At 49.3% G+C, this 15,782-nt stretch overlaps 1 protein-coding gene across 2 annotated transcripts in view; it reads left to right on the top strand.

Annotated features, from left to right (window-relative positions):
• SLC6A20 (solute carrier family 6 member 20) overlaps positions 1-15,782 on the top strand; it is a 54,684-nt gene that overhangs the window by 1,444 nt on the left and 37,458 nt on the right. The window lies entirely within an intron of this gene.

Below are 15,782 nucleotides of genomic sequence, written 5' to 3'. Positions count from 1 at the left end.
TTTTTTCAGATGACAAAAGATGTTAGACCAAAGTCTCGACAAAATTTAACTCATTTAAGCAGACCAAAACCTAAGACACTGCTCCCTCCCACCAGCTCAGAGACAACTCAACATAAGGTTAACCCAGTTTCAAAAGATAGGCATTTTAATTCTCTCCTTATAACTTGGAGTCATAAATACATCGTGATTGTGTGAAGGGCACCTGTTCCATGTGCTCTTACCAGCTTCACGACCGACTTTAGAAAGACCTCTCGGTCAGGCTGAGGTGTCCTTTTCCTTCCGGGCTCAGCACAACCAGCCACAATTCCTTTTCCCTGCATTCGTGTTTCCCAAACCTAGGGCCAGGTGAGACTCCTGTCCCGTCATTATTTAATTCCTTTTTTATAACAACACATTGCCCGAGCAGTGTGCAGAAGGACACAGGTGGGGCTGTGTACTTCTGAAGTGGGGCACCATCGAGGAGTTGCTGGCGAAACCCCAACCTTCAGGGCCCAGGAAAAAGAAGGAGAGTGCTTGGGCCTGGGTTCGAGCATGCTTGGCGGGTTGGGTAGATACAATGAGTATGGGGAGAGGTGGAGCTGGAGAGATGAGAGCTGGACGCGTCGAGCAGGCAGAGTGCGGTGGAAGGTGCTGACCACGGGCCGCGGGTGACTTGGCAGGTGGGGGGATGGAGGGGGGAGGACCACACCTTCTCAGGCTCAGTGTCTGCAGAGTCCAGACGCTCGTCCTGGCACGCAGGCCCCAACTGCCCAGCACCTGCTCACAATTCCCTCATCTCCTGCCCCTCGTCTTCGGCGTGCCCCGACGCCCACTCCTGCCCACGGACGCCTGCTTCCCTGCCTCCGCACCTGAGCTCCGGGGCTGCGCACCCGGCAGTGGTGCTGAGCCTGGAGCACCTGCTCCTCCCTCCAGGCCAGTACCTTCTCCAGGTTGCCCCTCCCTGCCAAGCCAGATGAGCAGGTGGTGGGAAGGCCTGCCCGTCGCTCCAGGTGCCTCTGGCTCCCCACCTGCCGGATTTCTGGGAAGTGGCAGGTGAGGGGAGGCACCCCATAAATACTTGTTGAATAGATGAGCCAGGTCTGTTGCGAAAAGCCACAGAGGTGAGGCTGCGGGTGGCTTTCCCAGGCTGTTAATAAGGGTTGCCCTGCTCGTTCCGTGATTTACGTGGCCCAATACTCGCGCAGCTCAAACCCATTCTTTACCTAAGGCTGAGAGGCCCCACCAACTCGGTCAGGCACGGCTCCAGCGGAGTGGCTGCCACTTCCTGCTCAGCAGGGCTGTCACCCGCCACCCCCGGCACACAAAGAATTCACTTATGATCTGCAGGGCCGGGGCAAACTGAAAGCCCGCCAGAGTAAGACGGCTTAGGCTGTGCTCCTTGCCGTGCCCGGGGGGCCGGTCTCCTTCCCCGCTCCAGAGGGGCCCAGCCCGAGGAATGTTAATCTGAGGATTCCGTGCCAGGTTCCAAACGCCGCAGCGCAGCGCCCGCCGCCTGCCCTGGGAGGGAGTCAGAGGCGCCTGCGGCCAGCGCGCCGGGTCTTTTTGACCAAGGCAGCAGGCCTTGGGCAGCCCATGTCAAAGTCTAAGGCTCTGGTGGCTCAGGATGCAGGCAGGATGCAAATGTGCTCTGCACTGGTGTGCACAAAAAGTTGCTTTTATGTGTCAGGCCTCTGTAAGTTTTATATAAATTTATTTTTAGGTCAGCATGCTGAAATAGTGGAAGAGAGTAGAGAAATGACAACATTGTGTGGCTGGTGGGAGGATGCACCTCCCTTCCTTCATTTTTGGATGTTGAAGGGGGAGCAGTCAGAGCACCCCGATGGTGACCCTCTCCACCTGCCTGCTCCCCTCCCCCCCCAGAGCCCCCTCGCTGTGCTCGGGGACAGGAAGCCAGAGCTAGAGCATCTCACGCCCAGGCTCCCTGAGGGTCTGCGTGAACTGCAGATTGATGGATCCCACCCCGGAGACACTGGGGACAGGGCGAGGGTCCGCACTGCCGACAAGCCCCGCGGCCGTCCTGGCACTCCGGGAATTGGCTCGGGAGATGCTGGCACCTCCGTGCCCTGGACATCCGTGTCCAGACCCACCTGGAGACCCGCCGGCTCCGAGGGAGGGTCAGAGCTGCCCCTGCGCCGCCCGGGCCGCCAGCTGCTGGCTCTCGGGGAGGGGGCGACCTCGCTGGTAGCCTTGGCCAGTTACGGGGGTGCAGACACCCCCCGCTGTGGCCCATTTCAGGCTCCCGGGTGTGGCTGAAGGTGGGGTTGGGAAGAGATGTGCACGCTCGCCTCCTCTGAGCCGGCCCCGCACGCTGCTGGAGCCGGGGGCTGCGGTGCGCACAGCAGGCCTGTCCATGGGTGGAGGGCAGACCGCCCGAGCGCCTCTCACTAGTCGGGAGTGCGCGTGAGTGTGCGTGAGCGTGCGGTGTCGGGTCGGTCCCTGGCTCCGGTGTTTCTCCGGCACTGCTGGGCGGGAGCCGAGCTTCAGAGGCTGGAAAGTATCGAGCGCACATCCTTCCCCGAGCCAGCTCCGGGTCCCTGGAGGAGCCACGTCTTGCTCGTCCAGACTGGGTTAGTCCTGGAAACAGCCGCCAGCTTAGTCTTCCCGACGCTCCCGGGGTGAGTCCTGCCACCCCTGTCTCCAGGTGGGAAATTCAAGTGCAGAGAAGGAAGGAGGGTCACCCCGCATGAGCCATTCTGGGCGCAGAGCCCTCTGCGGCTTCTGTGTTGAACCTGACGCAGGCAGGACAGCAGGGGCGGGCCCAGGTGTGCAGGCCCAGGTGTGCAGGCCCAGGTGTGCAGGCCCAGTTGTGTAGATTCAGGTGTGCAGGCCCAGGTGTGTAGATTCAGGTGTGCAGGCACAGGTGTGCAGGCTCAGGTGTGCAGACTCAGGTGTGCAGGCCCAGGTGTGTAGACTCAGGTGTGCAGGCCCAGGTGTGTAGACTCAGGTGTGCAGGCACAGGTGTGCAGGCCCAGGTGTGCAGGCCTTCTCCTAGGCCCACGGTGAGGAGCAGCTCCCCTTGAGCTTCACCTTGACGTTGAAGGGGGCCTGTGTGCCTGGGAGGTCCAGCTGTGGGTGTCCCTGTCCCTGCTGGTCCAGCCTCTGCTGCGCCTCTGGCCCCCCCTGGGTACACCCCATGCTGCCTGGTGTCCTGCCTCTGCTGAGTATACCCCGAGCTCCTCACCTGTCCAGGAACAAAGGTAATCTCTTCCATGCAGCCCTCCTTGGATCCCTAGGCTAAAGCTGTCCCTCCACTCAGCACCCCCATCACATTCGCTGAGAATCTCCTACATGCCAGGGACTGCGTGGGGGGGGGGGGCGGCCTTCATGGGGGGGCGGGGGCAGGGCAGGAAGAGCTTCAACAGAGGGCTGTTCAGAAAAGCCCCTGAAACATCTCCAGCGGGACCAACTGCCCGAGCGAATCCAGGGGCTTCCCGCAGCGGGAACTCTGAAGGCGGGTCTCGAGGCGGGGCGAAGCTCATGGGTGGAGCTGGGGTGAAGCAGTGCAGGCCGAGGACATTGTGTGTGCCAAGGCAGGGAAGGTGTGCTCTGGGGACCGGCCCGGACTCGATGTGGCCGTGCCACCTGGGCTGGCGTGAGGCTGGAGGGCCCCGTGTGAGGCTCAGAGGACAGACTGGCTCCGAGAGCAGCGCCAGGCTCCGGGCAGGGGAAGGGCGAGCGCAGCAGGGGTCCCAGTTGCGGAGGTGGAGGCCAGGAGGTGGGTGGGGCTGGGGAGGCGAAGACAGACGCTCCCTGCAGGGACGGGGTGGAGCGGAGGGAGCAGACCCGAGAGGATTCCAGGAGTTTTAGACCAGTTAAGTCTAGGCATCCGGGAGTGAGGATGACCTCCGTTTTTCTCCCTGTCTCTGTTTCCCACATGTTGGCTGTCTGTGGCTCCAAAGAGCAAGGCCTTTGAGAAGCCAGCCTGGAAGGCTGTGGACGAGGCCAGCACGGCGCCAGGGTGGGCTGTCACACGGGGCAGGCGGCGGTGCGTGGAGCGGGCTGAAATTAAACACACACGCCCCAAAAAGACCTCGGAAATCCGTGCCGTGGTCTTTGTAGAGGACAAAGGTGTCTCATTGGAAGGAGAGGGAGAGTGTGGAAGCCAGAGTAAACGCCCCCTGAAGGCAGCAGATTCCAGATTTCAGACAGAAAGCCGTTTCTCTTCCAGGGAGGTTTGCAGACAGGTAAGGTTCTGGCTAAGGTAATTAGAAGAACACCATGCTCTCGAGCAGCATATTGTGTGTGTTTTTGGGTTGTAAATTTATTTGAAGTTCATGGTAGGAAATTTGAAAAATACAGAAATGTTCAAAGGATAAAGTATGAAATTATCCTAAATGCGACCACGGAGAGATAATAACTGTTAACATTTTTTTTGCTTAAGAACAATTAGAGCTATATTTTATATGTAATTTGGTGACTAGCTTTTTAAAATATTTAGCCTATTATAAGCATTTCCAAAGTAATTTAATATTCTCTGGAAATACAAACTTAAGTAGCTCCATAATCAAGCTCTGGAGACAACACAACTTATTTAACCATTCTCTAATAGTGAAACTGTTGTTTACAGTTTTATACTGTTATAACCCAAAGCATCATTACCTGTTAGTAGAGGAGTTTGATTCATTTATAGTATCAGGTTGTATGTGCTAGTATTTTTCATTGTCTTGTCCCTTCTTGCTGTTTCCTTTTTTTGTTGTTGTTGGCTCTTGATCTTTTACAATGCAAAGTATATTTTCTTTGCTTTTTCTTGAGTGATTTAGAAGACATAAATTCTATTTTTATTCTACTAGTAGTTAATTTAAAGTTTTGAATAAAAATGGAAGGTATTTTCTTTAATTATCACTGTCAAGGTATCTATTGATATCCCTCTATGAAAGCTGAAAAATGTAGCAACTTTTGCTTCTTGCTCCCTTCCTTTTTCCCATTCTACCTGTCAATTTTTGTTAATATAATTTGAGATTTCAGACATTTGATGCTGATTGTTTTACAATTAATATTAAGTTCTGTCACGTTCAGTAATTGCATTATTCATTTGTGTAGTTTTATAATAGACTGACAATATTCTTAGATTTAGTTCTGTTTAGTTAGATTATCATTAGTTTTTCAGAAGCACCACCCCATATTTTAATTCTTTTTTTTTTTAATCTAACACTGAGCTGGTTGGGGTCCATCAGCATTAATTTTTACTTTTTAGAAGTAGTAAATAGGTGGTTCCTTTTTAAACATGTCTTAAAATATCTTTTTTTTTTCTTTTTTTACCCTTACTTGAATGGATTACAATTTTTCTTACTCAAAACTCTGTAGATGCTTTTTCTATTGTTTACAGACTTTAAATTTTGTGGTGGAGAATCTAGAAAGATTTCTTTTTAAATTGTCCTTGTGGTATCACAGACACTTAAGATACTTATGTGAATTTATATGATATGTGAATTTTTATCCCAAAGGTTCACAGGTTATATGTCTAGATAGCAAATCCTTTGAATGTACACACCCAGGAAAATGCCTTGTAGATTTATTGTTGTATGTTCCAGCTGCTGTGCCTGCAGTGTTTTCTCCTCCTGTAGTTCTTACTACAGATTGAGTAAATGTCAGCGTTGTGGTGCACATCCCACCCTGCCATCCTTTTCTCTAGGCTGCAGGATAATTTCTTAAGATTGAGCTTTTTACTTCATTTATTGCTTCCATTGGGCGTTAGATTTAACTATCATATTTTTTCGTCTTCGTAAAATCTTTTTTCTTCTTAGATTATCCCCTCTTCATCATAATTACAGTGTCCCCTTGGCTCTTAGAGGCCAAGAACTAGAGCTTTTCTGAAACTGTTCCCCACAGGAAATCCACCTCGGAGGAACCCCCTTGCTCTGAGGCTGTGGAGTGGCCCTCCTCTGTTATCTGCAGTATCATTATCATAGAGGCAAAGATTTCTTTCTGATTGTTCATCCTTTCTGAGGGAGGTACAGGCCAACATAGATCAGCCCCAATTCATCTTGCCTAATAGAGGCATAAAGTCAAGGTTTAAATTAGTTTTATAAGAAAATGTTAAGGGAAACAGACATGGCTCAACTTATAGAGCATCCGCCTACCACATGGAGGGTCCATGGTTTGGTACCCAGGGACTCCTGACCCATGTGGTGATCTGGCCCACGCACAGTGCTGCCGCACACAAGGAGTGCCACGCCACGCAGGGGTGCCCCTGCGTAGGGGAGCCCTACACGCATAGGAGTGCGCCCCGCAAGGAGAGCCGCCCGCGTGAACAAAGTACAGCCTGCCCTGGAGTGGCGCTGCACACACGGAGAGCTGATGGAGCAAGATGATGCAACAAAAAAAGCAACACAGTTTCCCAGTGCCACATGACAAGAATGGAAGTGGACACACACTGAATGGACATAGAGAACAGACAACGGGGGGCGAGGGGGAGCCGGGGGAGAGAGAAATAAATAAAATAAATCTTAAAAAAAAAAAAAGAAAATGTTAAAATACATACTCTTTTTAGCAACATGATGAACTTTTCCAGGCCTCTGCATCATCTCTCCCTGCTAAGAGCCTCATGACCTGCCCACCCAACAGGTAGAACCAGTTACCACCAGGAAGTCATTCAGCACTGAGCACCTACTGTTTGCCAGGACTTGTGTTAGGAACTGGCTATTCACCCGTGAGCCAGGCAGACCCCATCCCTGCCCTAAAGGAGCTTCTGATTTTGGGGTGGGAGGCAGAGCGAGAGACCCTCAGTGTGGCGGCAAGCACCTTCACAACAAGGGCTGTGAGGCTGGAGGGGGGCCCAGCTTAGTTCTGGGTGATCTGGGTGGGTGTCCTGGATAAAGTGATGTGTTTGGAAGGTACAGTGAGACTCAAGGAGACTCCTTCCTTCATCCCTTCAACAAATATCCACTGTCTTCTGCTGTCTGCCCAGCACTGTTCTCAGCAAAGCAGAGAATGAGAGCTGACGTGCTAGTTGGGAAAAAGCAGTAAAGTAAAATGAAATGATAGCAGAGTTTCTCATGGGTAATTAATTGCTCTAAAGGAAAATCAAGCAGGTGAGAAGTGAGAGGGGGATCTGGGGCAGGGGCTGTTTCAGCCGGGGGGAACTGAGAGGGCCCTTGTGAGAGGCCCAGCTCGGGCAGGGAACTGCACGAAGGGAGAAAGGACTCTGGCGGACGTAGCAGCGGGTGCACGTTCCTGGGGCTGGAAGAGCAGGCAGGGCAGCGCCTGCGATGGAGTGAGCCAGCAGCTGGGAAAGGAAGCCCAGAGCCCCGTGCTGGAGAGCCCCCGAGGCCGAGCAGGGAGGGAGTGTGGCTTGACTGGAGGTGTAAGGGGAAGCTGGAAGAGGGTTTTGACCACCGGGAAGGGGAGTGTGGTAGAGCTGTGAAGGCAGATGCTGGAGAGATGGTGAGGAGCAAGACTTAACAGAGCGACAGACTGGCTTTACACCTTCCGAATCCTTCTGTGACCGTCAACATCTGCTTCACACAGGGCTGGATGTGGGCATCGGTTATCCATTTCCACCTGTCAGCCCACACCAAGGCTTAGAGACCAGGAGGGAGGGAATTAGAAAGCCACCATTTGGCAACCACCCCAATAATCATGGTTTCCAGCCAGAATCATCAATGGCGCTCGAACTAGTGAGCAAAGTATGATGAGAAATAGACTAGTTAGCTGGTCTCAAGAGAGTTCCCTAAAAGGTACTGAATAATTTCGAAGGGGGAAATAGTAACTTACAGCAGAGAAAACTGGCAGACACGACCTTTACCAAGTGAGCAAAATTAACATCACCCAGAATGGAACAAATTGAGGGACTTCTGGGAAGATGGCGTTAGAGTAGGCAGACAGGGCTCGACTCTCTCTCAAAAAGAATGGGGAAGGAGAAGCGGATTTGGCTTAATGGATAGAGCATCCGCCTACCACATGGGAGGTCCAGGGTTCAAACCCAGGGCCTCCTGACCCATGGGATGAGCTGGCCCACGCACAGTGCTGATGCACGCAAAGAGTGCTGGGCCATGCAGGGGTGTCCCCCGCGTAGGGAGCCCCATGCGCAAGGAGTGCACCCCATGGGCAAGGAGAGCTGCCCAGCGCAAAAAAAGTGCAGCCTGCCCAGGAGTGGTGCTGCACACATGGAGAGCTGACGCAGCAAGATGATGCAACAAAAAGAGACACAGATTCCTGGTGCCGCTGACAAGAATACAAGCAGACAGAAAAACACACAGTGAATGAACACAGAGAGCAGACAACTGGGAGGTGGGACAGGGAAGGGAAGAGAAATAATCTTTTAAAAAAAGTGGGGGAAGGTCAAAAAGCTGTCTGAGGTTGCTGCTCTGGGGACCAGGAGAGGGCTGCGCATCCTCCAGGAGGGAATGGGACAGAGAGACAAAGAAGCCAAGGTGAAAACTGAGGTAATGGGAACAGCACCCATCCCCCACCCTCAAGGCACACAGCCTGGATAAAACCGGCGCTTACTGCAGCCAACTGAGAGGGGAACAGACATCGTCCTTGGTGGAGAGCGGTTTCTCTTCAGTTAGTTTGGCCAGCAGAGCCCACTTTGAATCTCAGCTCTGGGCAGACCAGAATCATGGGCAAGTGGAGGATGAAAGAGATGCCTCCATGGAAAGGTTCGCCAACGAGCGCCATCTCCTGGCTGGCTGGGAAACTGCAAGGAAAAAAATCATTTTTAGGAGTCTCTCTTCCCAGACCCCTTGGAATGGATCTGTGACCCATTAGTGAGTTCCTGGCCCTAGTTTTATAACTTAACTTAGGCAATTTTAAAGACATAGAATAAGTTGAACAAAAAAATGAAAGAAGAGTAGCGTAAGAAAATCATTAGGCAAGAGAGATAAATTGGCCATCCGAGTAAATTCACCAACATAATCAGACGCCTAGGATCAGCAAAAAAATGACAAGCCATACTAGGAAACAGAAAGAGATGGCCCAGCAAAAAGAACAAACCAAAACTCCTGATGAGACACAGGATATAAGACAACTAATCAATGATAGTAATCATACGAATCTCCTAAATCAATTCAAGGAGTTAAAGGAAAATACGACTAAACAGATAAAGGATATTAAGAAGACACTGGGTGGGCAGAAACAACAATTTGAAAGCCTGTGAAGTAACAGAGCTTATGGGAATGAAAGACGCAATGGATGAGTTTAAAAATGCCTTATAGGGGGGAAACAGATGTGGCTCAAGCAATTGGGCTCCCATCTACCATATGGGAGGCCCCGGGTTCTATTTCCAGTGCCTCCTGGTGAAGGCAAGCTGGCTGGCACCACAGAGAGCTGACAGCCCACACCACGGAGAACTGACGGTCCATGCTGTGAAAAGATTGCACAGCAAGATGATGCAACAAAAGGGAGATGCAGAGGAGAGACAGTGAGAGAAGCAGCAGACCTGGGAGATGAGGGGGCACTGAGTGCCTCCCTCCCTCACCAGAGGTCCCGGGATTGGTTCCTGGTGCCTCCTAAAATAACAGACGAGAAGAAAAGGCAAGCAGACATGGAAAGAACACGTAGTGAATGGACACAGAAAGCAGACAGTGAGTGCCAACAACAAAAGGGGGGAATGTAAAAAAAATACATTAGAGGGGAGTAGATGTGGCTCAAGCAATTGAGCGCCTGCCTCCCACATGGGAGATCCTGAGTTTGGTTCCCAGTGCCTCCTAAAGAAGATGAGTCGCAATGAGCTGCAACAAGCCACAACGAGCTGCAACAAATTGCAAGTGGAAGTGGCTCAAGCAGCTGGACACTTGCCTCCCACATGGGAGGTCCCAGGTTCAGTTCCCGGTGCCTCCTGATGAAGACAAGCAGACAACAAACAGACAGACAAGGAAGCCATCTTGGGGGTGGATAAAAATGTTTTTCAAAACATTAGAATCATATAAGAGCAGATTTGAACTGATGGAAGACAGAATTAGTGACTTAGTGGACCAAGCATCTGAACTTGAAAAGACAGAACAGAAAAGAAAAGAAAGGAAAAATAGAACAGGGTCTCAGGGAATTGAATGACAACATGAAACTCACAAACATATGCATTCTTGGTATCCCAGAAGAAGAGAACAGGAAAAGGAGCAGAAAGAATATTTGAAGAAATAATGACTGAAAACTTCATAGCCCTTATGAAAGACATGAATATCAAATATCCAAGAAGAACAGTGCACCCCGAACAGAATAAATTTGAATAGACCTTCGAGGTACTATTCAGAAAGACAAATACCAGAGATAAAGAAAGGATAAGTGCTGATCTCTCATCAGAAACCTTGGAGGTGAGAAGAAAGTGGTATGATGTATTTAAGGTACTGAAAAGGAAAATCTGCCAGTTAAGAATTCTTTATCTGGCAAAACCATCCTTCAAAAATGAGGGCGAGTTTAAAATCTTCACAAACAAAAATTCAGAGAATATGTTACCAAAGACCAGATTTACAAGAGGTAATAAAAGGAGTGCTACAACCTAAAAGGAAAAAACAAAGGTGAGAGACTTGGAGAAGAATGTAGAAAGAATGGAGCAAATCAACATCACATGCCTCCTGAAAGGGACACAGGATCACTTCAGTGGTACTCTTGCTAAAACCGCAAATGAGGAGCATTCTAAAAAAGAATTGGCTTATACCTGCCAGAGTTTCAGGTTCAGGAAAGATAGAAAGACTGAGGAGCTGTCCCAGATTAAAGCAAGGCAAGTTAGTATAGGGAAAGGGAAGAGTTGGGTCACAGCTGAGGCCCAGCAAACAACATGGCTGGTGGACCACATGGCTGACGGACAAAATGGCTGACACAACATGGCTGACAGACCACATGGCCATGAGACCTCTCCTGGAAACCTCCTGAGAGCTCCTGCAAAACCACAACCATGAGAATCCCATTTAGAATGAGAATCCTGTAAGGAGTCAAGGGGAAGCCCTGGATACCTTCAAAAGACCCTACCTTTGGCCCCCGAGAAGTGACAGGCAGGGCAACCAATCAGAACAGCAAATAGCTGGGGCTCCTCCCCCAAAATTATGGAGGGGGGAGGGAGGAAAGACTTGAAAAGGGCCTAACCTGGGGCCCCATGCATGTGTCTCCCTCTGCAGCCCACAGCCTTGCCTCAGACTGTGCACTTTTCTCATTTTCTTGTTTCTTAATAAACCCTTTACTCCCTTGCCTGCCCTATGACATGTCCTTAAATTCTTATATGCAATGTGAGCCAAGAACCTAGAAACCCAGAATACAGAGTCTCCCTGAACATTATTTGGTGCACCAAGCCTGGAGACAGAAGCAAGTAATGCAAATAACACTCCCTGACCCCACCAAGGACTGGTGAGTCTAAGCTTTTCATTAAAGCCTGTCTGTGCCCTCTTTTGTTTTATTAGCAGGGCAGGCCCTGGGTCTCTTACCCTGGGCCGTTTTGGGGGGTTTGTTCCTTTCTCAGCTCCCAGGAGGACCTGAAGTTCCTCTTAATCCATTCCTCCCAGGGCCCCTGAGGCTGTTTGCCTGTAAGGTGCGGAGCAGTCTGCATTTTAACATGCCTCTTTTTTTTTTTTTTTTTTTGAGATTCTATTTTATTTTTTAGTTTCTTTTTAAACAGGTTTTATTTTTTTTTGCCTTTATTTATTTTTAAAATGTTACATTAAAAAAAATGAGGTCCCTATATACCCCCCACCCCCCTCACCCCACTCCTCCTCCATAACAACCTCCTCCATCATCATGAGACATTCATTGCATTTGGTGAATATATCTCTGAGCACCGCTGCACCTCATGGTCAATGGTCCACACCATAGCCCACACTCTCCCACAGTCCACCCAGTGGGCTATGGGAGGACATACAATGTCCAGTAACTGTCCCTGCAGCACCACCCAGGACAGCTCCAAGTCCCGAAAATGCCCCCACATCACATCTCTTCCTCCCACTCCCTACCCCCAACAGCCACCATGGCCACTTTCTCCACACCAATGCCACATTTTCTTCAATTACTAATCACAATAGTTCATGAATAGAATATCAGTAAGTCCACTCTAATCCATACTCTATTCCTCCATCCTGTGGACCTTAGAATGGTTGTGTCCACTCCACATCTATATCAAGAGGGGGCTTAGATTCTACATGGATGCTGGATGCAATTCTCCTGCTTGCAGTTATAGGCACTCTTGGCTCCCTGGTGTGGTGGTTGACTTTCTTCACCTCCATGTTAGCTGAGTGGGGTAAGTCCAATAAACCAGAGTGTAGGGGTTGCAAGTCTGTTGAGGCTCAGGGCCTGGCTATCACATAGTCAGTCCAGAGATTCAGGTCCCCTGGGTATACATTAAACTCCAGCACCAACTACAGTTCCAGTAAAAGTAACAGGAGAGACTTGTGGGCAAAGATCACATCTGAGTCCAGCTCCATCACACAGAAACACAAACTCCAAAGTAGGGCCAACTGACATGGCACTGAACTCATCTGCCATGATCATAGAACCTGTGGGTCTCTGTAGCCCTCAGGAGAACCAATAACTGGGGTTGTATCTACTTTATCTGTCTCTGGGACTGTGCTGAGGTGTGCATAAGGGCGACCCCTCTGATAACTTCCTGGCTCCTTTTTGGAGACTCATAGCCATATATACTCATTTGTCCTTTCCATTTCCCCCTTTAATTCAGGTCAAAAAGCATTTTTAAATCCTGGTATTATATGTAGATTGAGATATTCTGCTGGTCCGAGTTGACCCTTTTATTCAGGGTCATTTTCTAGTTACATCATCAGCTGGTACTTGGTAGTAATGCCTCGGTGCCAGGGACGCTCATTCCCAGGTGTCATGTCTCACGCTGGGGGGAAGGCAACACATTTACATGCTGAGTTTGGCTTTGAGACTGGCCACATCTGAGCAACCCAGAGGCTCTCAGGAGGTAACTCTTAAGCACCCTGCAGCTCTAGGCCTTGTTCTTATTTCAGGTGCACAGGCTCACAAGCATAGTCATTAGTATCAAGGGCTCATTGTTGGATCTTCCTTCTTTTTTGGTCTTTGCCCTTGCACTTAGGGGATTGTTGCTGTTCCTTTAGGGACTGTGATAGATAACGTCAAGTTTCACCATGGAACTTGGTCCCTGGGAGTGGCCATGAGATGAGCTCGCTCATGGCTATCACCTTAGACCTCTGCAAAGTAGGCAAAAGAAAGGTCTCTAGGCAGGCCCTTTCCTAGGGTCTGGGAGCTGGACCCAGAACTATCCCCAAGACCTCTAAGTCTCTGGGGATGTCCAGAGAATAGAGACTCCCAATTCCCAGAAAAGCAGGGTCGGTGAGTAGGGCTCCCAGTCTCCAGGATGCTGGCTTGGCAAATAATCCATTGAACCAGGAGGAGCACTGAGAGGCCCCCACCCACGACTGATGGGCGTGTTTATCCCTCCTTAGCGCAATGTGCGGCTTCTCATTGGGACCACCTGCCTGCTGATGGTCTAAAAAGGAAGAGGCTCATCTTTTCCTGCCAAGTGGCTGCAGTACAGCCAATAATGGGCTCTCTATGGGACCCTGAATTCCAGTGAAACCTGTGTAAGAGAGAAGGAGAGGACAGGCAGAGCTGAGGACCAGAGACCACGTGGTGGCATCTCCTTAAAGGGATGAGGAAATGCTCTACTAAACCAGTTGTTTAGAAGCTCAGGGAAATTTACTCAGAGACAGAACTTAAAAACCCAGCCTTAGGTTCATGGAAAACTGGTGGAGGCAATAAGAACCCTCCTGGAGAGCCTAACTCTAGACAAGAGAGACTGCTAGGAACTCCCGTCTGCCCCGGATAGCTGTAGAAGGCTGCAGGAACTTTGCCTGGCCCCAAACGTCCATGAACTCCCTTTTAGAAACGGCCTTGGCAGTTTTCAGCAATCAAGACCAAGCCCCTGGGAAACGGGCTTGGCCCAGTGGTTAGGGCGTCCGTCTACCACATGGGAGGTCCACGTTTCAAACCCCGGGCCTCCTTGACCCGTGTGGAGCTGGCCCATGCTCAGTGCTGATGTGCGCAAGGAGTGCCCTGCCACGCAGGGGTGTCCCCCGCGTAGGGGAGCCCCACACGCAAGGAGTGCAGCCGTAAGGAGAGCCGCCCAGTGCGAAAGAAAGTGCAGCCTGCCCAGGAATGGCACCGCCCACACTTCCCGTGCCGCTGACGACAACAGAAGTGGACAAAGAAACAAGACACAGCAAATAGACACAGAGAACAGACCACACGGGTCAAGGAGGCCCGGGGTTTGAACCATGGACCTCCCATGTGGTGGGTGGATGCTCTGTCCGTTGAGCCAAGTCCGCTTCCCTCCATCGGTGTTAATAACCGTGCTCTCTCTCATGGTTATCCACATGTGGATTAGATTGCTGCCTGGTGGAATTCTCAGCCCTCAAGGTTGGATGTCCACTCTTCCAGTCCAGCAGCCACCGGAGTCCTGTTGTCGCTGAGGACTGGGGAGTGGGGGCCTCCCACCTCCAGTGTTGATGTTCCTAAAAGCAGCAAGTCATGAGAGAAACCAGGTGTCCCTGCAACTTCAGTGACCTCAGGGAGTATATGCTGGAATTAGTGTTGCTCCTCCAAGGTCTGCCAAAGTCAGAATGGGAAATAAGAAAGCTCTGCAGTAAAGGGAAATGTTGTAGACTGTATTTTAAAGCATTGGGGACAATTTGGTTATAAACCAATAATTAAAAGGAACAAAATTCTTATGCAAAACAGCATGGTCACAGTGCAGATTAATTAGAAATAGTCTTCAAAGAGATCTTTTAAGTGTTATTTTACAGTTAAATTTATTTTGTAAGAGAATGAAAATTATAAGAAACATTAGTGAGTTGTGTATGTGTGTCTAACTGTCTGTCTGTTTGTTCAGTATATCTTCATACATTGGGATGATAATATCAAAATAACAAATGAAAATTCTTAAAGAAACCTTATTCAAATTGTTAAAAATTAAGCAAGCAGGGAGCAGATGTGGTTCAAGCAGTTGAGTGCCTGCTTCCCACACAGGAGGTCCTGGTTCAGTTCCGGGTGCCTCCTGAAAAAAAAACTAACCACAAGCAAATCAAAGGAAAAACCAACTTGGAAGCCCCTGTGGCTCAGTGGTTGAGCACCAGCTTCCCACATACAAGGTCCCAGGGTCAATCTCCTGCCCCCAGTACCTTAAAAAAAAGTACAGTTACATATGTGAATGAATATTCCTGGAACCCAAATTATGCTAAGCATGATGGAAAAGTGATATAGAAATCTGAATATAGAAACTATTGGGAAAAGGAAAAGGTTTTCCTTAGCTCTTTGACCTGCCCAACCCCCAGGACCTCCTCTTTGCAAGAGCTATGAGGGAGGGGCTAGGTGTGGCAGATTAAAACTGTGTTTTTGAAAAAGAATGTATTGCAACAACAACAACAACAAAAAGAATAAATTACACTTCTCATATCCCTATGGCCATTGCCGAGGAAAATAAAGGTGTTAATCTTGAAATATTATGCATATGTGAAAAATTCTGAAGTTATTCTTAATACTTAAGAATATAAAAAATATTAAGAATGTAAGGTCTATGAGATTTGGCATTTTTGTGTTTGTTTACTGCTGTATTCCCAGTACCCAGAAGAGTTTCAGGCAATACATGGACCTTAGAACACTTCAATCACCCCTTATGGCTTACATACTGTTGTTATACATTATTTTAGTTATTAATAACAAATTTGACATCATCATCCATACGATAAATTTTGTTTATACTTACATTAAACAAACAAAAAAAAAAAAACCTCTATCTTCTAGGTCAGGGAATTAGGAATCAGTTTGCCCTGCATTACACATTGCATTGGAAGTGCTTAGAAAGTGAATAAAAATTTAAGAGATTT

The sequence above is a fragment of the Dasypus novemcinctus genome, chromosome 26 (assembly GCF_030445035.2).
Source record: "Dasypus novemcinctus isolate mDasNov1 chromosome 26, mDasNov1.1.hap2, whole genome shotgun sequence".
NCBI lineage: Eukaryota > Metazoa > Chordata > Mammalia > Cingulata > Dasypodidae > Dasypus > Dasypus novemcinctus.
The sequence above is the reverse complement of the archived record's forward strand: the minus strand, read 5'-3'. Positions and strand labels throughout refer to the sequence as shown.